At 41.0% G+C, this 23,567-nt stretch overlaps 1 protein-coding gene across 2 annotated transcripts in view; it reads right to left on the bottom strand.

The window, feature by feature from the left end:
• The window catches only part of PDE3A (phosphodiesterase 3A), a 326,308-nt gene that overhangs the window by 152,231 nt on the left and 150,510 nt on the right, over positions 1-23,567 (bottom strand). The window contains exon 1 of one of the 2 annotated variants that reach the window (XM_066264581.1): positions 2,320-2,341. The exons of the other annotated variant lie outside the window; for it this stretch is intronic. The gene's annotated coding sequence lies outside the window, so the exon portion shown is untranslated. Of the gene's footprint in view, positions 1-2,319; positions 2,342-23,567 lie in introns of those variants that run through there. 2 annotated transcript variants of the gene reach the window in all.

Below are 23,567 nucleotides of genomic sequence, written 5' to 3'. Positions count from 1 at the left end.
TTTTTCTTTGACTCCCAATACTGATAAGACAGTAATTTGTAGTAACTCATTTTCTTGCTTTACAATTTTCTTACTTTGCCAACACTACCCTTGTCTTCCTTTCAATCACTGATTCCCTCATACTCTTAGAAGTGCTCTGTAGTAAACTCAGCAGAGCGCCCAAGGTCTCAAAACACATAGTAAGATTTTGCAAAGTCTATCAAAACATTTTTTTTAATTAGTGAGAGGTGAGGAGGCAGACAGACTCTCGCATGTGCCCCAATCAGGATCTACCCAGCAAACCCGTAAAGGGTGATGATCTGCCCATCTGGGGCTGCTGCTCCGTTGCTCAGCAATAGAGCCATTTTAGACCCTGAGGTGAGGCCATGGAGCCATCCTCAGTGCCCAGGGTCACCTTGGTGGAACCATTTGAGCCATGGCTGCAGGAGGAGGAGAGGGAGAGGGGGAGAGAGGAGGGGGGGAGAGAGAGAGAGAGAGAGAGAGAGAGAGAGAGAGAGAAAGAGAGGGAGAGAGAGAGAGAGAAAGAGAGAGAGAGAAGGGCAGATGGGGAGGGGTGGAGAAGCAGATGGTCGCTTCTCCTGTGTGCTCTGACCAGGAATCGAACCTAGGACTTCTACATGCTGGGCTGATGTGCTACCACTGAGACAACCATCCAGAGTCAAAGTCTGTCAAATTTTAATATCAACCTTCACTGTATCAAATGTAATCAGTCAGCTATAACATTACATAACATAATAGCAAATTCCACTAAGACTAAATTTTACATGGCCAGTGACTGTTGTTAAATTTTGAAATAGTAACTCTGACATTAAAGAGTCTTTGCTGAAAAAATTTTCCATGTTGTTTCAATGGAAGCATCTAAAGTATTTTGAATGTACATAGTGATAAAGTGAAACAGATGATAGCAAAAAAAAAAAAAAAGGCAAGAGAAATCAGGATGTTTCCACTTAGAAAGATTTGAAAAGGGAATGATAAAATTATTTAAAAATATTAAAACCAACTTTTAGTTCTTCAAATTCCATCTGGTTGGCAATATTAAAGTCTCTCAAATATAAAAGTCAACATAATGATGACAGTAAAAATTATGAACACTTAAATAATGGTTGCTAGATAGCACACTTTTCAAAGCATGCTATATAGGTGAACTCATTTCCCAGGGCTGTGAAGGCAAACCACCTGCTGGTAAGGCAAGAAGCTCTGGCCCGTGCAAATCAAAAGGGACAGTACGGCCCAAGGCCACTCAAAAACGAAAAAGTGGTAAACCCAATGAAGGTGTTAAACTTGGGAATGGGGAAAGATGATGCCACTTGAACATATAAATCTCAAAATAAATATAGCATTCATTACCATTTTTACTATCTTGCCCTGGCTGGCTAGCTCAGTGGTAGAGCATTGGACCAGCATGTGGAAGTCTCAGGTTCAATTCCCAGCCTGGGCACACAAGAAAAGCGCCCATCTGCTTCTCTACCCTTCCCCCTCTCCTTTCTCTCTCTCTCTTCCCCTCCTGCAGCCAAGGCTCCACTGGAGCAAAGTTGGCCTGGGTGCTGAGAATTGCTCCATGGCCTCCACCTCAGGCGCTAGAATGGCTCCCGTTGCAATGAAGTAGTGCCCCACATGGGTCGACCATCGCCCCCTGGTGGGCATGCCGGGTGAATCCCGGTCAGGTGCATGCGGGAGTCTGTCTGTCTGTCTCTCCCCTGCTTCTCACTTCAGAAAAATACAATAATTTTTTCTTTTTTTACTATCTCTGCCTACCCGTCTTCTACCCTCAGCAATGTTGGTATAACCATCTCTAGGTGATCAGACCACTTTCTTCCTCTATGTACGTTCATTCACTAGTGATCTCATTCTGGCTCATTTCTGTAAATACCAGTTATACGATGATGACTCCCCAATTAATATGCCCAGCTCCAAACTTTTTCCCTGTAAGGCAGGCTCATATATAGCTTCGTAGGTGGCCAGTAGACTTTGAAACTTAACATTTTCCAAACCAAACATGTTATTCTTCTCCCCAAACCTGCTCTTCCACCCCTGCCCATTTTGCAGTTTCCTCTCTCATTATGAGGGATTGCCATCCAACCGTCAGTCACTTAGACTGACAACTTTAGATCATCCTGCATGTGTATACCACACTTCCGATTAATTCAACAGCAAATTGTAGAGTCTTTACTTTCTGAATACATCACAATTCCAACCACACCTCAACTGACTAACCTCTCTAACCTAGATTACTGCAAAGCCTAAGCCTCAGACATTTCACAGTTTTCTTCCTCACATCATTCATGTAAGGTCTCAAAGAGCACCTCAAAGACTACTCACCTGACCACACTGGGAAAAAGCGCACCCTTTTACACTCGATCTTCTTTGCTACTTTATTTTCCTCATAGCACTGTGCTCCTGGGTGTCCTTATTCATTTGTTATCTCTCTTTTGCAGTAATTCTCAAACCCTCCCAATCACCAGAAAGGCCTGTTAAAAGACAGATAAATAGACTTGACCATCATTTTCAGATTCAGTAGGTCTGAGTGGGGCCTAAAAATCTGCATTTATAGCAGTCCCCAGATAATGCTGGCATTTCTGTTCAAGTAATCACACTTTGAAAGCACTGCCTTACAAAGTGTAAGCTCCTGGAGAGTGTAAGAGTGTAACCCACGAACTTTATAAAGCTTATTAAAACAAAATAAAAACAGTGGAAACAAGACACATTCAAAGTGTGGGCCCATCCAGCCTTCCAAAAGAGACAGCTCTCAAAGCTGTACCTACCAGCTGATTTGAAGAATGAGATTAGGAATGAGGCCATGCCATTTCATGAAAGAGATCCCCACTGTACCCCCAGCACATAGGGAGCACCTGGTCTGGTTCTCCTGGATGATGCTCAGTAGCACTGGTTGAACAAATGAATGAGTAATTTTGGAATAAACCTGCTTTAAAGTCGGTAGACATTTCCATAGGCATCAGATTCTAAATATAAATACTTTCTATCAAAACATTCCTAAAACAAAGTGTCTAATAAATACACATGTACGTCTCTTTTTAAAAATGGGCTATTCATCAATAGAAATCCAGATATTACTAACCATTATTAAATGCATTGATAATCAAGATTGGGACACATATTCAATGCTCACTAACTGACAAGGGGTACTTGATTTACTGAAACTCACTTCTCCAAATGATTAGCTGAAGTGCCTGATTGCATTCCTAATATCTATGGTTTGCTAGACATTTTTTAAAAAATTTCCCTATTACTCATGTTATTACTCCTCTTTTCTAACATAAATTCTTATGCAGCTTGGCTCTCAGTGATGGGTACAAATTTCAGAACTGTGCCTGCCCATTCCTCTCTGTCCAGCCAGTCTGTTTCTAGATAGCTGCAGGTTAGTCTGATGCTTATGAGCCCAAGAAAAGGAGAAAGGTCCTAGAGAGACAGCCTGGAGTTGGGCAAGGAATGTATTTGAAACAGAAGGAGAAGAAATACACCAAACAAAAAGGAGAGGAAAAACACTCTACTCCACTTGGAACAAAGCATGTTCTCATCTGCATGACAGGCAGCAGCCATGCTTTAGTCTGAGCTGTGGGTGGCATGAAAAATGCTCCATCAGGGAGACAGGGAAGGGGATGGACCATGAGTCAAGGTCTCCCTCAGTCTCAGATTATCAAACTTCCTTGTAGCATGAATCTCACATGGGTCACCAAATACAAAGCAGAAAACTCCTCACCAAGAAAACACAGACTAGAATTTTTTAGAACAACAGTTGACTCTGATTTCTGCTTGCCTGATTCTGACCCTATTCCTCATTATGCCATGGGGCTGAGAGCTTATGGTGGATGTTTCTGAACACATAAAACCAGGAAGTAGAAGACGGATCATAAAAGTTTGGGCAAATCCTAGAAATGATTTGGCAACTTGATCAGGTATCTGATGATTTGTTACTTTATGTTTTCATAAACATGCATTAAAACAAAGCAATGATCAAAAATCACAATATAGCAAAAGCTTTCCATTTCATTGAAAATGAATGTAAAAAGCAATTAGAAGTATTTCTTAAAAATTCACGCCTCCTGGCTGACTATTCATAGTGAATTTTTACTCCTATGTTGGCTGACAGCCAGAACACAGGGGAGTAGAACTCTAACACTTCCCAGCAACTGTGCATTCAGGAAATAATAAAGCCAATTCGAACACAAGTTCAAGTCAAACAGTTACACAAATCTTCTGTTGATTTTAGCTCCTTCATTTCTTTAGAAACCATGATGTCATTCACTAGTCTAAAACTAAGCCATCCAAGGCTCCACACGACATACAGAAAAAATGCCAATATAGTTACCATGGCACTGATGGTTTTGAGCCCATGCCTCATGCTCTCATGCCTCTGCTCTACCTCTTTAGTCAATTCTCTTTGTATTCTTTGCTTCAGTGGCATTGTGCTACCTGACTTCTTCAAACATGCTGCATTGTTCATTACTGATACCAGTGACTTCTGGTGCAATGGCTTGGTGTTGAACAGACCTAGGTATAAAGCTTGGCCCCCTGAATAACAAAGATACCTTGGGCAAGTGCCTTAAACTCTGAGTCTTAGCTTTACTGTCACTAAAATGAGGAAAAGGACACTCATTTTTGGAGGAGCCCTGAGAGAACTAAAGTGAGATAATGTCTCTAAAGTTCTTGGTAAAGTTCCTGGACTACAGCAATCCTTATCTTCCTAACTCATTCCTCTGCCTGCTCCTGCTTATCTTTCAAAACCTGCCTTCAAACACGTCTTCTTGGTGCAACCTCCTTAGCCCATGTCTGCTCCAGGTTACCCTCAGCCAGACAAAAATCACATCTTCTCCCTTTGCTATTCAAAACTCCCTCGCAGCAACATACTTGCTGATTGATCTCCATGGGCAAGTGAAATAAAAGAAAGGACAAACAAATGGGACTATATCAAACTAAAAAACTTTTGCACAGCTAAAGACAATATGAACAGAATAAAAAGACAAACCACACAATGGGAGAATATATTCGACAATACCTCTGATAAGGGGTTAATAACCAAAATTTATAAAGAACTTGTAAAACTCAACACCAGGAAGATAAACAATCCAATCAAAAAATTGACTAAAGAAATGAATAGACTCTTCTCCAAAGACGACATAAATATGGCCAATAGGCAGATGAAAAAATGCTCAACATTGGATGGCAGCGGAGTAGACAGACGCATAGACTCCCAGCTCACACCACTGAACTGTATTACAAACTAATTTATGAACAATCAGCATGAAAAACCAACTCTGGACTAAAAGAACAGCTCTCAAAAACCAAGGAGCAAAGTAGAAGCCACAACAAACCTGGAAGGGATTGACTGAATCTCCCGTGCTTGCAGGAACAGGGGCAGAGGGGTGGTGAGGCTGAGAGCCCAGAAGGGCTCTCACTCCAAGGAAAAGAGCAGAAAATACTGCTCACAGCAGTACTGCTCACTTACCTGGTGACCAGGGAACGAGGTGTGTTGAAAGGGCTGGCTTGTCTTCCAAAAAGAAAGAGGAGAGAGAGAGACAGTTCGTGAGGGGCAGATGAATGCAGGGGACAACCTGAGAAGCTGACTCATCCAGTGCTGGAGATGGCCATAGCTGGGGGAGGGGCTGATCCTTCCACAAAACAAAACACTGAATGCTTCTGGGTCACAGATCTCCAGACATCTCTCCAGCTCCAATCAGTGAGACAAGACAGCTAAAAACAAGAAGTGGGGAGGAGGGGCAGTAACTCAGGTCTCCATGGAGATCTGAGATACACCTCCCCCTACTGAAACTGAGAAAACACCCTGCCCCCAGAGAGAGTAACTTGAAGAACAGGCCTTCAGAGTCTCAGGTTACAGCTACCGCATTCCTGGATACAGTTCTAATAATCCCCCTGCTGAGATCAGCAAACAAGACAATCACCTGTTAAGAAAACAAACAAATCAAGACTTCAAAGCAGCCCAAATTCAAAAATGGATTACAAATAGTAGCTGATGTCAACCCAAGAAGACCTAGAAATAACACAAATGAAAACAGGAGGCAGACAACACCAAGCCTGGACTCAACCAGCTCTACAAACAAAACACCCAAACACAGAGACATAATGAGAAGACAGAGAAGTGCAATCCAAATGAAGACACAAGAGAAACATCCAGAAAACGAACTGAGTGATATGGAAATAACCAAACTTCCAGATGCGGAGTTCAAAATAATAATTGTAAGGATGCTTAGGGATCTTAGAACAACAATGGATGCTCATTACGAACACCTAAATAAAGAAATAGCAAGTATAAAAAAGGATGTTGAAATATTAAAAAAGGATCAATTGGAGATGACAAATACAATATCAGAAATGAAGACCACAACGGAAGGAATTAAAAATAGGATGGATGGAGCTGAGGATCAAATCAGTGACTTGGAGGACAAGTGGAATGAAGGCATGAAAGCAGAGAAGAAAAAAGAAAAGAGACTCAAAAAATCTGAGGAAACTCTTAAGAGAGCTCTGTGACAACATGAAGAGTAATAACATTAATAACATAGGGTTTCTTGAAGAAGAAGAGAAAGAACAAGGAATAGAGACTTTGTTCAATCATATCATAGCTGAAAACTTCCCTAAATTAATGCAGGAGAAACGCTCACAAGTTCAAGAAGCACAGAGAACTCCATTAAAGAGAAACCCAAAGAAACCTACATCAAGACACATCATAATTAAAATACCAAAGCTGGAGAGAGACAAGATGGCACTGGAGTAGGTGGACGTACCAACATCTACCTCCCAGAACCAAAGTGGATTACAAACTAATTTTAAGAACTATCATCTGGAAAAACCAACTTTGGACTAAACTAAGAGGACTCTTCAACCAAGGAACACTGAAGAAGCCACACCGAGACTGATAGGAAAAGTGGAAATGCAGAGAGGGCTGCCCAGCTCCCCGGAGTGAACGGCAGCAGGGAGAGACTCGCATGGCGGGAAGTGAGTTTAGCAGAGGGGAAAGGGTCCTGAGACCCAGGAACAAAGCCCCAGCCTGCAGCCCCAGAGCCCAGAAGAGGCTAAAGGACAGTATTTAGCTGGAAACAAGTCAGGATACTGTTTGTGAGAAAGAGTCTGATTTCTCAGACCCAGGATCCTTCTTAAAGGGACTGCGCAGAACATCTCTCTCACAACCACTCACCTGGGGCTCCTGGGGACGGGGAGAGAGGAGAGGACCAGAGTAACAGTAAAAGAGTGTAATCTAGGAGGCACAGGGAGAGACATTTTGGGAGATAGGCACCCTAAGCCCTGGGACGAGTCACTCCCCAAAGCTGAAGTGAGTATTTCCCCCAGGAAACAGCAATACCAGCAAAGGGAAGCAGGAGAGCAGCCAAACAAGCTCCCTCGCAGCACTCAGAGCAGAGTCGCATAGAAGGAGAGAGCTTTTGGGTCTACAGTAGTGAGTCTTAGGGTCCGAGCTGCAACACCCCCACTCACGAAGCTGAGGGCATGCCAGAGGGCGGGTAGCAGCGGGAGACAAAAGTGCGGTTCTAGCCCTGGCTGGTTGGCTCAGTGGTAGAGTGTCGGCCTGGCGTGCAGAAGTCACGGGTTCAATTCCTGGCCAGGGCACACAGGAGAAGCGCCCATCTGCTTCTCTACCCCTCCCCCTCTCCGTCCTCTCTGTCTCTCTCTTTCCCTCCCGCAGCCAAGGCTCCATTGGAGCAAAGATGGCCCAGGCGCTGGGGATGGCTCCGTGGCCTCTGCCCCAGGCGCTGGAGTGGCTCTGGTTGCAACAGAGCGACGCCCCGGAGGGGCAGAGCATCGCCCCCTGGTGGGCAGAGCGTCGCCCCCTGGTGGGCATGCCAGGTGGATCCCGGTCGGGCGCACGCAGGAGTCTGTCTGACTGTCTCTCCCCATTCCATCTTCATAAAAAAATACAAAAAAAAAAAAAAAGCGCGGTTCTGCTGGCAGGGGCGGAAGCCAGCTGGCCACCACTGGGCTCAAGTGTGAGCTCAATCTTGCCCGGCTGGGGAGAAGGGTGTGTGCAAAAGCAGTCAAGCTCAGCTGCCGGCAGCCTGTAATCCAGCCTGCAGGAGAAGGGCGGGAACCCTGGGAAGGGTGGAGACCAGCCCCTGAGCAAGGGCAGAGGAGCACAGCCTTGTTCCACCCGTGCAACCCAGGCTTGCAGTCTGACATGGCAGCCGGCTCCTCCCGTAGGGGTGGAGCCAAAAGCCCAGAAGAGGCGGAGTTCCGCTACTGAGCTGAGCTTGGGCACGCAGTCCTGCCCAGCGGGAGAGCCAAGGCTAGCAGTTGTTCCTCGAGTGGGCTCCTCCTGCAAGGGCAGGGTGAAAGCCCAGAAACAGGTGGAGACCCGCAGCTGAGCAAAGGTGCTCGCTAGTGCCCTCAGGACCGAGCATAACGTCACACACGGGGGCGGGGCAAAGGCCAAGGCCACCAATGCTTGTGCACCCGAGCGCGTGATCACAGCCACTCCCGTGAAGAGAAAATGCGGAGGCAGAGAAATACAACACAAATAAACCAAGAGAAATCCCCAGAAAAGGACCTAAGTGAATCAGATATAACCAAATTACCAGATGCAGAGTTTAAAATAACGATTTTTAGGATGCTCAAAGATATTAGAACAACCATAGATGGCCATTACGAAAACCTAAATAAAGAGATAACAAATATAAAAAAGGACATTGAAATAATAAAAAAGAATCAGTCAGAAATAACAAATACAATATCTGAAATAAATAATACAATGGAAGGAATTAAAAGCAGGATGGATGAAGCAGAGAATCGAATCAGCGAGTTAGAGGACATGATAAATAAAGGCACGGAAGCAGAGCAGAAAAAAGAAAAGAGACTCAAAAAGTCTGAGGAAACTCTAAGAGAGCTCTGTGACAACATGAAGAGAAATAACATCCGCATCATAGGGGTTCCTGAAGAAGAAGAGAAAGAAGAAGGGATAGAGACTTTGTTCAAACATATTATAGCAGAAAACTTCCCCTAATTAAGGCAGGAAAACATTTCACATGTTCAGGAAGCACAGAGAACTCCACTAAAGAGAAACCCAAAGAAATCAACACCAAGACACATCATAATTAAAATACCAAAGCTAAATGATAAAGAGAAAATATTAAAAGCTGCTAGAGAAAAAAAGACTATCATCTACAAAGGAGCCCCCATAAGGATGACTTCTGACTTCTCAACAGAAACACTTGAGGCCAGAAGGGAATGGCAAGAAATATTCAAAGTAATGCAGAACAAGAACCTACAACCAAGACTACTTTATCCAGCAAGGCTATCATTTAAAATTGAAGGAGAAATAAAAAGCTTTACAGACAAAAAAAAAAACTCAAGGAATTCACTGCAACCAAACCAAAGCTGCAAGAAATACTAAACAATTACATATCAGTAATAACCTTAAATGTTAATGGATTAAATGATCCGATCGAGAGACATAGAGTAGCTGCGTGGATAAGAAAACAGAACCCAGCCCTGGCCGGTTGGCTCAGCGGTAGAGCATCGGCCTAGCGTGCGGAGGACCCGGGTTCGATTCCCGGCCAGGGCACATAGGAGAAGCGCCCATTTGCTTCTCCACCCCTCCGCCGCGCTTTCCCTCTCTGTCTCTCTCTTCCCCTCCCGCAGCCAAGGCTCCATTGGAGCAAGGATGGCCCAGGCGCTGGGGATGGCTCTGTGGCCTCTGCCCCAGGCGCTAGAGTGGCTCTGGTCGCAACATGGCGACGCCCAGGATGGGCAGAGCATCGCCCCCTGGTGGGCAGAGCATTGCCCCTGGTGGGCGTGCCGGGTGGATCCCGGTCGGGCGCATGCGGGAGTCTATCTGACTGTCTCTCCCTGTTTCCAGCTTCAGAAAAATGAAAAAAAAAAAAAAAAAAAAGAAAACAGGACCCATACATATGCTGTCTACAAGAGACACACCTTAAATCAAAAGATGCACACAGACTGAAGATAAAAGGATGGAAAAAAATATTTCACGCAAATGGAAATGAAAAAAAAGCTGGGGTAGCAATACTTATATCAGACAAAATGGACTTTAAAACAAAGACCATAGTTAGAGATACAGAAGGTCACTACATAATGATAAAGGGAGCAATCCAAAAGGAAGATATAACCGTTATAAATATCTACGCACCTAATATAGGAGCACCTAAATATATAAAGCAGACTTTGATGGACTTAAAGGGTGAGATCAACAGCAATACTATAATAATAGGGGATTACAATATCCCATTAACATCATTAGATAGATCCTCAAGAAAGAAAATTAACAAAGAAACAGCAGACTTAAAGGACATATTAGATCAACTCGATTTAATAGATATCTTCAGAACCTTTCACCCTAAAACAGCAGAATATACATTCTTTTCAAGGGCTCATGGTACATTCTCTAGAATAGACCGCATGTTAGGGCACAAAAGCAGTCTCAACAAATTTAAGAAGATTGAAATCATATCGAGCACTTTCTCTGATCACAATGGCATTAAACTAGAAATCAACCACAATAAAAAAATTGAAAAACATTCAAACACTTGGAAACGAAATAGCATGTTATTAAATAACGAATGGGTTAACATTGAGAAGAGAGAATTAAAAAATTCCTAGAAACAAATGATAATGAGCATACATCAACTCAAAATTTATGGGACACAGCAAAAGCAGTCCTGAGAGGGAAGTTTATAGCATTACAGGCATATCTCAAGAAGCTAGAAAAAGCTCAAATAAAAAAATTAATCCTGCATCTAAAAGAACTAGAAAAAGAACAGTAAGTAAAGCCCAGAGCTAGTAGAAGGAAGGAAATAATAAAGATCAGAGCAGAAATAAATGACATAGAGGCTAAAGAAACAATACAGAGGATCAATGAAACCAGGAGCTAGTTCTTTGAAAAGGTAAACAAGATCGATGAACCTATAACCAGACTCACCAAGAAAAAAATAGAGGACTCAAATAAATAAAATTAGAAACGAGAGTGGAGAAATAACAACTGACACAACAGAAATACAAAATATTATAAGAAAATACTATGAAGAACTGTGTGCGAAGGAACTAGACAACCTAGATGAAATAGACAAATTCCTTGAATCATATAATCTTCCAAAAATCAATCTGGAAGAATCAGAAAACCTAAACAGACTGATTACAACAAATGAGATTGAAACAGCTATCAAAAAACTCCCAAAAAAGAAAAGTCCTTGGCCTGATGGCTTCACAAGTGAATTCTACTAAATATTCAAAGAAGAACTAACTCCTATCCTTCTCAAGCTATTTCAAAAAATTCAAGAGGAAGGAAGACTTCCAAACTCCTTTTATGAGGCGAGCATAATTCTGATTCCAAAACCAGGCAAAGACAACACAAAAAAAGAAAATTATAGGCCAATATCCCTGATAAACTTAGATGCAAAAATCCTCAACAAAATATTAGCAAACCGGATCCAGCAATATATGAAAAAAATCATACACCATGATCAAGTGGGATTTATTCTTGGGAGCAAGGCTGGTACAATATTTGCAAATCAATCAATGTGATTCATCACATTGACAAAAGGAGAAAAACCACATGATAATTTCAATAGATGCAGAAAAAGCATTTGATAAAATCCAGCACCCTATCATGATCAAAACTCTCAGCAAAGTGGGAATACAGGGAACATACCTCAACATGATAAAAGCCATCTATGACAAACCCACAGGCAACATCATACTCAATGGGCAAAAATTAAAAGCAGGCCCTGGCCGGTTGGCTCAGCGGTAGAGGGTCGGCCTGGCGTGTGGGGGACCCGGGTTCGATTACCGGCCAGGGCACACAGGAGAAGCGCCCATTTGCTTTTTCTACCCCCCCATCTCCTTCCTCTCTGTCTCTCTCTTCCCCTCCCGCAGCCAAGGTTCCATTGGAGTAAGGATGGCCCGGGCGCTGGGGATGGTTCCTTGGCCTCTGCCCCAGGCGCTAGAGTGGTTCTGGTCGCAGCAGAGCGACGCCCCGGAGGGGCAGAGCATCGCCCCCTGCTGGGCAGAGCATCGTCCCTGGTGGGCGTGCTGGGTGGATCCCGGTCGGGCACATGCGGGAGTCTGTCTGTCTCTCCCCGTTTCCAGCTTCAGAGAAATACAAAAAAAAAAAAAAATTAAAAGTAATCCCCTTAATATCAGGAACAAGGCAGGGGTGCCCCCTTTCACCACTCTTATTCAACATAGTTTTGGAAGTCCTAGCCACAGCAATCAGACAAGAAAAAGAAATAAAAGGCATCCGAACTGGAAAAGAAGAAGTAAAACTATCATTATTTGCAGATGATATGATATTGTATATAGAAAACCCTAAAGTCTCAGTCAAAAAACTACTAGACCTGATAAATAAATTTGGAAAGGTGGCAGGATATAAAATCAATACTCAGAAATCAGAGGCATTTTTATACACTAGTAATGAACTGTCAGAAAGAGAAATCAAGGAATCAATCCCCTTTACCATTGCAACCAAAAAAATAAAGTACCTAGGAATAAATCCAACCAAGGAGATTAAAGACTTGTACTTGGAAAATTATAAAACATTGATAAAAGAAATCAGGGAAGATACAAAAAAGTGGAGGCATATACCGTGCTCATGGTTAGGAAGAATAAACATCATTAAAATGTCTATATTACCCAAAGCAATTTATAAATTCAATGCAATACCGATTAAAATACCAATGACTTACTTCAAAGATATAGAACACATATTCCAAAAATTTATATGGAACCAAAAGAGAACACGAATAGCCTCAGCAATCTTGAAAAGGAAGAATAAAGCAGGAGGTATCACACTTTCAGATATCAAGTTATATTATAAGGCCATTATACTCAAAACAGCATGGTACTGGCATAAGAACAGGCACATAGATCAATGGAACAGAACAGAGAACCCAGAAATAAACCCACAGCTCCATGGACAACTGATATTTGACAAAGGAGGTAAGACAATACAATGGAGTAAAGACAGCCTCTTCAACAAATGGTGTTGGGAAAATTGGACATCTACCTGCAAAAAAACGAAACTAGACCACCAACTTACACCACTCACAAAAATAAACTCAAAATGGATAAAAGACTTAAATGTAAGCCGTGAAACCATAAGCATCTTAGAAGAAAACATAGGCAGTAAGCACTCTGACATCTCTCGCAGCAATATCTTTGCTGATTTGTCTCCACAGGCAAGTGAAATAAAAGACAGGATAAACAAATGGGACTTTATCAAACTAAAAGGCTCTGCACAGGTAAAGACAATAAGAACAGAATAAAAAGACAAACTACACAATGGGAGAATATATTTGACATTGCGTCTGATGAGGGGTTAATAACCAAAATTTATAAAGAACTTGTAAAACTTAATACCAGGAAGACAAACAATCCAATCCAAAAATGGGCAAAAGAAATGAATAGACACTTCTCCAAAGAGGACACACAGATGGCCAATAGGCATATGAAAAAATGTTCAACATCACTAATGATTAGAGAAATGCAAATTAAAACCACAATGAGATATCACCTCATACCAGTCAGAATGGCGCTCAGCAATAAAACAACACAGAATAAGTGCTGGCAAGGATGTGGAGAAAAGGGAACCCTCCTGCACTGCTGGTGGGAATGCAGACTGGTGCAGCCACTGTGGAAAACATTATGGAGATTCGTCAAGAAATTAAAAATCGAACTGCCTTTTGACCCAGCTATACCACTGTTAGGAATATACTCCAAGAACACCATAGCACTTTTTGAAAAGAAGAAATGCACCCCCATGTGTATGGTAGCATTGTTCACAATAGCAAAGATCTGGAAACAGCCCAAGTGTCCATCAGAGGATGAGTGGATTAAAAAGCTTTGGTATATATATATACTATGGAATACTACTCAGCCATAAGAAATGATGACATAGGATCTTTTACAACAACATGGATGGGCCTTGATAACATTATACTGAGTGAAAGAAATAAGTCAGAAAAAAAATAAGAACTAGATGATTCCATACATAGGTGGGACATAAAGATGAGACTCAGAGACATGGACACCAGTGTTGGGGTTACAGGGTGAGGGGAGGAGAGGGAGGAGGTTGGGGGAGGGGAGGGGCACAAAGATTATGGCTTTTCAGCATTTGCCATATTCCCCCTTTAATCTATAGACAGACAGCAAATATTTACTTATGGTGTTTCCACTATAAAGACTGCTGTCTTAGGGACAAATGCTGATGAACTATTTCAGCAGTTCCTCCTTCTTCAAAGACTTATATGTCAACATAGAGCTCCATGTTTCATAGGACATACTCAAGCTCACTCCATGCTCCCTGGAGCTTTAGCACAAGGGAATGCCCTTTTTTTTGTTATTGTTGTTGTATTTTTAATTTTATTTATTTATTTATTTGTATTTTTCTGAAGATGGAAATGGGGAGGCAGTCAGACGGACTCCCGCATGCGCCTGACCGGGATCCGCCTGGCATGCCTACTGAGGGGTGAGGGGAATGCTCTGCCCATCTGGGGTGTTGCTCTGTTGCAACCAGAGCCATTCTAGCGCCTGAGGCAGAGGCCATGGGGCCATCCTTAGTGCCTGGGGTGGCTTTGCTCTGGTGGAGCCTTGGCTGCGGGAGGGGAAGAGAGAGACACAGAGGAAGGAGAGGGGGAGGGGTGGAGAAGTAGATGGGCGCTTCTTCTGTGTGCTCTGACTGGAAATCAAACCCGGGAATCCTGCACACCAGGCCAATGCTCTACCACTGAGCCAACTGGCCAGGGCCTAGGAATGCCCTTGTTGATCAAGCTACCCAAAAGAAAATTATATGTAGCAACCATGACAGACCGAGCAAGTCAGTCTCATACTATTCATCACCAGAACGCTGCAGCCCAGTGTAAACAGTTTCAACTTTCCTGGGAAGCAGCACGGCAGATTGGGAAATCCTGTCCAAGGGGTCCTATACTGCCCCTTCATTTGGAGTTAACCCTCAAGGACCCCTACCAGGACAACTTTGGCAGATGGATGTTACTCATATACCTTCATTTGGCAAACAGTCGTATGTCCATATTACAGTAGATACATATTCTGGATCTATAGACCTCTGTCAAAACAGGAGAGGCTGCTAAGCATGTTATAGCTCATTGTCTGTATGCATTGTTCTATTATTATTGGATTTCCTAAACTGGCTAAACTGAAAATGCTCCTGCATATGGAGCAAAAGCTTTTACTGTATTTTGTCATGCTTACAATCTTTAAAGTTAAGGTATTATTAAAGTGTACTCAGCAAACATTTTAAGGTCAATTTAAAAAAAAATTTTAAAGGGGGTAGTCATATCCTGGAACTCCTATAGATCTACCATATCATGCTTTTTACTTAAAAAAAAAAATTTACATTTCTTTTGAATGCTGATGAACAGGAGACACCAAATCTTTTTTGCTTGCAAACTACTACCTTCTTTATTAGATCCAGCTAATAACACTATTTTGTCTTTTTCCAAATAGCTCCAGATATATGAAAAAGATTTATATAGGCAGATGGGGATTCTCAAACCCCTCAGCGAGATCTTCTGAGCATGGCTTTTAAGATATCTAGAGGCAGAAAAAGCCCAATTGAGATCAGGGGAACTACCAGCTTTTAGGATACACCCTTAAAGGCTCCAACACCCCAAAGGGGTCTCATAGGATGCCATCTGGGTCCTGCTTCAATAGTGGAAAGGAAGGTCATTGAGCTAAAGCCTGCCAGGCTTACATGCCTCTGCTGTGAGGAAACAGGGACACTGGAAGGTAGGCTTCCCCCTTGCTCCTCTAAGGGATGGTTCAGTTGATTCCAGCCCTGCTCCAGCCACCTATGACCTAACCTTGCCCAGAATGCTGGGGTGTGCCACTGAAGGCTGAAGGTGCCCAGGGCCGTCGGCCTCATCTACAACACTGTGGATGAGCCTAGGGTATTTTCCAAGAAGCAAGTAAACTGATCTCATTTGCACAATGGCCACTTACCTATGTTTTGCCTGAATAGTCAGGTTTTTTATTCTTCCCTCAAAGATCTCTGTTGTGGGTGTTGATAGTCCTATTTTCTGCTGCTTTGCTTAATATATAGTGTTTCCTTTATCCCTCCTACCTCAGTGCCCCACTCATATTTCAGGCTGGGACCTACTCCTAATTTAGAGCTCTCTTTCCCCCCTTTTGCCAACTTCTATTATGAATCTACCTTTGCCACTCAGCTTAGTGTATCCCAAGGTTCTCTTTATCATGCCACAATCGCGAGCTCCAGGGAAGAGCAACCTGGTCTCATCTCTCCAGGCAGAGGAGAACAGAAGCTCCATATCCACGCATCCTGCAAATGGCCTTTCCAGTCTACCTGAATCATTACCAGCTAGAAGCAGCGGTCATTGGGACTTGGACATGAGCTGCAAAATATAGAATGGTGACAATTCCAATGCCATGAGGACTTTTCCTGGATGTGGACTTTTCTGGACTCCTGCTCCCTGTGACAGCTCCTAACAGACTGAACTGTGGTTGGGTTGCATTTTTCAGGGATTTGGCATGGTGATGGGGCCAACTTGGACTTGGTGAACATGTTAAGGACACTACTCTTTTATGGATTCTTGCTGTATTGGCCAAGAGTTTGCTTAAAGGCTTTTAATCACTGTAAAAAAGAAAAATAGAAGACTGGATAAAGAAAATGGGGCACATATACACCATGGTATACTATTCAGCTAGAAGAAATGATGACATCGGATCACTTACAACAGAATGTTGGAATCTTGATAACAGTATGCGGAGTAAAATAAGTGAATAAGAAAAAAAAAAAGAGCCCTGGCCGGTTGGCTCAGTGGTAGAGCGTCGGCCTGGCGTGCAGAGGTCCCGGGTTCGATTTCCGGCCAGGGCACACAGAGAGGTGCCTATCTGATTCTCCACCCCGCCCCCTCTCCTTCCTCTCTGTCTCTCTCTTCCCCTCCCGCAGCAAGGCTCCATTGGAGCAGGGATGGCCCAGGCTCCATTGGAGCAGGGATGGCCCGGGCGCTGGGGATAGCTCCTTGGCCTCTGCCCGAGGCGCTGGAGTGGCTCTGGTCGCAACAGAGCGACGCCCCAGAGGGGCAGATCGTAGCCCCCTGGTGGGCAGAGCATCACCCCTGGTGGGCATGTCGGGTGGATCCCGGTCGGGCGCATGCGGGAGTCTGTCTGACTGTCTCTCCCTGTTTCCAGCTTCAGAAAAATACAAAAAAAAAAAAAAAAGAAAAGAAAAGAAAAAAAAAAGAACTGCAGGATTCTATACATTGGTGGGACATAAAAATGAGACTAAGAGACATGGACAGGGGTGGGGTGGTTATGGGGGGTGGGGGGAGGGAAGGAGGGAGAGGGGGAAGGGGAGGGGGCAGGGTACAAAGAAAACTGGATAGAGGGTGATGGAGGACAATCTCTCTTTGGGTGATGGGTATGCAACAGAACTAAATGACAAAATAACCTGGAAATGTTTTCTTTAAACTGATTTATTGATGTCACCCCATTATAATAAAAATTTATTTATTAAAAAAAAATACCAAAGCTAAGTGATAAAGAGAAAATACTAAAAGCTGCAAGAGAAAAAAAGCTATCAACTACAAGGGAGCCCCCATAAGGATGACTTCTGACTTCTCAACAGAAACACTTGAGGCCAGCAGTGAATGGCAAGAAATATTCAAAGTAATGCAGAACAAGAACCTACAACCAATACTACTTTATCCAGCAAGGCTATCATTTAAAATTGATGGAGAAATAAAAAGCTTCCCAGACAAAAAAAAAAAAAACTGAAGAAATTCATTACAACCAAACAAATGCTGCAGGAAATGTTAAGGGGCCTGTTGTACACAGATCAAAGTGGAAAAAGAATATAGCAAAAGAGGAATACAGCTTTAAAGAATAAAATGGCAATAGACAACTACATATCAATAATAACCTTAAATGTAAATGGATTAAATTATCCAAACAAAAGACAGAGGGTAGCTGCATGGATAAGAAAACAGGACCTGTACAAATGCTGTCTACAAGAGACACACCTTAAAACAAAAGATGCACATAAACTGAAGGATAAAGAATGGAAAAAACATTTCATGCAAATAAAAATGAAAAAAAAGCTGGGGTAGCAATACTTAAATCAGACAAAATAGACTTTAAAACAAAGGCTATAGTAAGAGATAAAGAAGGCCACTACATAATGATAAAGAGAGCAATCCAACAGGAAGATATAACTATTATAAATATCTACGCACCTAATATAGGAGCACCTAGATATATAAAGCAGACTTTGATAGGTATAAAGGGCGAGATTAACAACAATATTATAATAGTAAGGGATTTCAATACCCCAGTAACATCACTAGATAGATCCTCAAGAAAGAAAATTAAGAAAGAAACAGCAGACTTAAAGGACGCACTAGATCAACTCGATTTAATAGATATCTTCAGAACCTTTCACCCTAAAGCAGCAGAATATACATTCTTTTCAAGTGCTCATGGTACATTCTCTAGGATAGACCACATGTTAGGACACAAAACTAGTCTCAACAAATTTAAAAAGATTGAAATCATATCAAGCACTTTATCTGATCACAATGGCATGATACTAGAAATCAACCACAACAGAAAAACTCAAAAATTCTCAAACACATGAAAACTAAATAGCAGGCAGTTAAATAATGAATGGATTAAGAATGAGTGCAAAGAAGAAATAAAAAAATTCATAGAAATGAATGATAATGCGCATACAACAACTCAAAATTTATGAGACACAGCAAAAGCACACTGAGAGGGAAGTTCATAGCATCACCTAAAAAGCTAGAAAAAGCTCAAATAAACAACTTAACCCTGCATCTAAAAGAACTAGCAAAAGAATAGAAAGTAAAGCCCAAATGTAGTAGAAAAAAGGAAATAATAAAGATCAGAGCAGAAATAAATTATACAGAGGCTAAAGAAACAATACAGAAGATCAATGAAACCAGTAGCTGGTTCTTTGAAAAGGTAAAAGATTGATGAACCTTTAGCTAGACTCACCAAGAAAAAAAGAGAGAGGACTCAAATAAATAAAATTAAAAATGAGAGTGGAGAAATAACAACTGACACAACAGAAATACAAAATATTTTAAGAAAATACTATGAAGAACTGTATGCCAAAAAACTAGACAACCTAGATAAAATGGACAAATTTCTTGAAATATAAAATCTTTCAAAAATCAATCTGGAAGAATCAGAAAACCTAAACAGATAAATTACTATATGAGATTGAAACAGTTATCAAAAAAAAAAAAAAAACCCAACAAAAAAAAGTCCTGGGCCTGATGGCCTCACAAGTGAATTCTACCAAATATTCACGAAGAATTAACTCCTATTCTTCTCAAGCTATTTCAAAAAATTCAAGAAGAGGGAAGGCTTCCAAGCCACTTTTATGAGGTGAGCATAATTCTGATTCCAAAACCAGGCAAAAACAACACAAAGAAAAAAAATTATAGGCCAATATCCTTGATGAATATAGATGTTAAAATCATCAACAAAATATTAGCAAACCGGATCCAACAATATGTGGAAATATCATACACCAAGATCAAGTGGGATTTATTCTGGGGAAGCTAGGCTGGTACAATATTCACAAATCAATCAATGTGATTCATCACATAAACAAAAGAAAGGAGAAAAAACACATGATAATTTCAATAGATGCAGAAAAAGCATTTGAGAAAACCCAGCACACATTCATGATCAAAACTCTCAACAAAGTGGAAATCTAGGGAACATACCTAACATGATAAAAGCCATCTATGACAAACCCACAGCCAACATCATACTCAATGGGCAATAATTAAAACCAATCTCTTTAAGATCAGAAACAAGGCAGGGGTGCCCCTTCACCACTCTTATTCAACATAGTCCTGGAAGTCCTAGCCACAGCAATCAGACAAGAAGAAGAAATAAAAAGCATTCAGTTGGAAAAAAGGAGTAAAACTATCATTATTTGCAGATGATATGATATTTTATATAGAAAACCCTAAAGTCTCACTCAAAAAACTACTGGACCTGATAAATGAATTCAGCAAAGTGGCAGGATATAAAATTAATACTCAGAAATCAGAGGCATTTTTATATACCAACAATGAATAGTCAGAAAGAGAAATAAAGAAACAATCCCCTTCACGATTACAACCAAAAAAATAAAGTACCTAGGAGTAAATTTAACCAAGGAGACTAAAGACTTATACTTGGGAAATTATAAAACATTGATAAAAGAAATCAAGAAAGATACAAACAAGTGGAAGCATATACTGTACTCATGGTTAGGAAGAATAAACATCATTAAAATGTCTGTATTACCCAAAGTGATTTATAAATTCAATACAATACAAATTAAAATACCAATGACATAATTCAAAAATATTAAACACATATGCCAAAAATTTATATGGAACCAAAAGAGAACACAGCCTCAGCAATCTTGAAAAGGAAAAATAAAATGGGAGATATCACACTTCCTGATATCAAGTTATACTACAAGGCCATTGTACTCAAAACAGCATGGTACTGGCATAAGAACAGGCATATAGATCAATGGAACAGAATCCAGAACCCAGAAATAAACCCACAGCTCTATGCACAACTGATATTTGACAAAGGAGGTAAGGGCATACAATGGAGTAAAGACAGCCTCTTTAATAAATGGTGTTGGGAAAATTGGACATCTACCTGCAAAAAAATGAATCTAGACCACCAACTTACACCATTCACAAAAATAAACTCAAAATGGATAAAAGACTTAAATGTAAGCTGTAAAACCATAAGCATCTTAGAAGAAAACATAGGCGGTAAGCTCTCCAACATCTCTCGCAGCGATATATTTGCTGATTTAACTCCACGGGCAAGTGTAATAAAAGACAGGATAAACAAATGGAACTATATCAAACTAAAATGCTTTTGCACAGCCAAAGACAACAAGAACAGAATAAAAAGACAAACTACACAATGTGAGAACATATTTGACAATACGTCTGATAAGGGGTTAATAACCAAAATTTATAAAGAACTTGTAAATCTCAACACCAGGAAGACAAACAATCCAATCAAAAAATGGGAAACATAAACAAATAGACACTTCTCCAAAAAGGACATACAGATGGCCAATAGGCATATGAAAAAATGCTCAACATCACTAATCATTAGAGAAATGCAAATTAAAACCACAATGAGATATCACCTCACATCAGTGAGAATGGCGCTCATCAACAAAACAACACAGAATAAGTGCTGATGAGGATGTGGAAAAAGGGAACCCTCCTGCACTGCTGGTGGGAATGCAGACTGGTGCAGCCTTTGTGGGAAACAGTATGGACATTCCTCAAAAAATTAAAAATCGTACTGACTTTTGGCCCAGCTATCCCAATTTTAGGAATATACCCTAAGTACATCATAGAACTGTTCCAAAAGAAGAAATGCACCCCCATGTTTATGGCAGTATTGTTCAGAATAGCGAAGATCTGGAAACAGCCCAAGTGTCCGACAGTGGACAAGTGGATAAAAAAACTATGGTACATATATACTATGGAATACTACTCAACCATAAGAAATGATGACATCGGATCATTTACAATAACATGGATGGACCTTGATAACATTATACAGAGTAAAATACGTAAATCATAAAAAACTAAGAACTATATGAATCCATACATAGATGGGACATAAAAATGAGACACAGAGACATGGACAAGAATGTGATAGAAACGGGGGTGGAGTGGTGGTGGGGAGGAGGGGAAGGAGAGAGCGGGGGTGGGGGGGGAGGGGAGGGGCTCAAAGAAAACCAGATAGAAGGTGACGGAAGACAATTTGACTTTGGTTGTGGGGTATGCAACATAATCAAATTTCAAAATAATCTGGAGATGTTTTCTCTGAACATATGTACCCTGATTTATCAATGTCACTGTATTAAAATTAATAAAAATAAGATTAAAAATGCTCAACATCAATAATCGTTAGAGAAATGCAAGTTAAAACAACAATCAGATATCACCTCACACCAGTCAGAATGGCGCTCATCAACAAAACAACACAGAATACGTGTTGGCGAGGATGTGGAGAAAAGGGAACCCTCCTGCACTGCTCGTGGGAATGCAGAATGGTGCAGCCACTGTGGAAAACAGTATGTTGATTCCTCAAAAAATTAAAAATTGAACTGCCTTTTGACCCAGCCATCCCACTTTTAGGAATATATCCCAAGAACACCATATCACTGATTCAAAAGAAGAAATGAACCCATCCACACGTTAATGGCAGCATTGTTCACAAAGGCCAAGAACTAGAAACAGCCCTAGTGTCCATCAGTGGAGGAGTGGATTAAAAAGCAGTGGTACATATACACAATGGAATACTATGAGCCATGAAAAAGAAGGAAATATTACCTTTTGCGACAACCTGGATGGACCTGGAAACTATTATGTTAAGTGAAATAAGCCAGGCAGAGAAAGAAAAATAGCATATGACCTCACTCATTTGAAGAATCCAAGGAACAATGTGAACTGAGGAACAGAATTTAACCTGAAGGTAAGGGGGTAGTAAGCAGTTGGGAGGAGGGCAAGGGAGATGTTGAGGGGAACATGGGGGAGGGGGGATGCAATCGGGGAAACACTAGAATTATGTAAACACAATAAATTAAGTTAAAAAAAGAAAACAGAATATTTAATTAATTTTCAATTAAATATATCAATGTTCAAAAAAAAACTATGTCATGCATATCTATTAATTATTACAGGGCGTTTTTTTTTTTTTAACAATGCGGCACATTTATTTCAACCCCACCTCCATGAATCAGTAGATTCATACAGGCATGTACAGTGTCTAAATTATCTTTGGCACAGCGTAAGTACTCTATAATTATAGAACATGTCAACAAATATAGAGATCAAAGGAGAAGTTCTATTGGCACACAGTATAAAATGACTTTACATAGTAAAATCACAATTTTAACTAATGTAGATATTTAAAATTAATATAACATAACTGTTTTACCTGAACAAAGATGACTGTAGATATAATAACAAATCAGATATTTCCTTGAGTGGTGGCACAGCTTACAGGGCGGCCAGGAATGCTCCATGCACAGTCCCAGGGGCCACTATGCAGAATTTTGCCACTCCATATATTGTGTAACAGGAATCTCATGACTCACTGTGAAACACCTATTCGCTTAAGAGAAATAATAATCGTTTCTATAAGTATGAGAGAGTCAAAGGACTGTTCCATAGGAAGCCCCCTTTATAAACTGCAATGCTAAACATAAATACAGCTTTCCACTTTCATAACTAAGCCAGTTACTACTCCTAAAATTATAAGAAAGTGAATATTACACTTTCTTCTAGAGCAAACACAGCCTAATCCAGAGCTACCTGCCACATGTGCAATTTATATTATATTAAGTGAAATCTGATAAAATTAAAAAGTCAATTCCACAGTTGTATTAGTTACATTTCGTGTGCTCAGCAGCCACATGTAACTAGAGGCTTCCAGACTGAATCACATAGACATAAAATATTTGATTCACCACAGATATTTCTATTGAATTGTTGTACCTAGAGAATTAAGATAAAAATTTGGTT

This window comes from Saccopteryx bilineata, chromosome 1, assembly GCF_036850765.1.
Source record: "Saccopteryx bilineata isolate mSacBil1 chromosome 1, mSacBil1_pri_phased_curated, whole genome shotgun sequence".
Lineage (NCBI taxonomy): Eukaryota > Metazoa > Chordata > Mammalia > Chiroptera > Emballonuridae > Saccopteryx > Saccopteryx bilineata.
The sequence above is the reverse complement of the archived record's forward strand: the minus strand, read 5'-3'. Positions and strand labels throughout refer to the sequence as shown.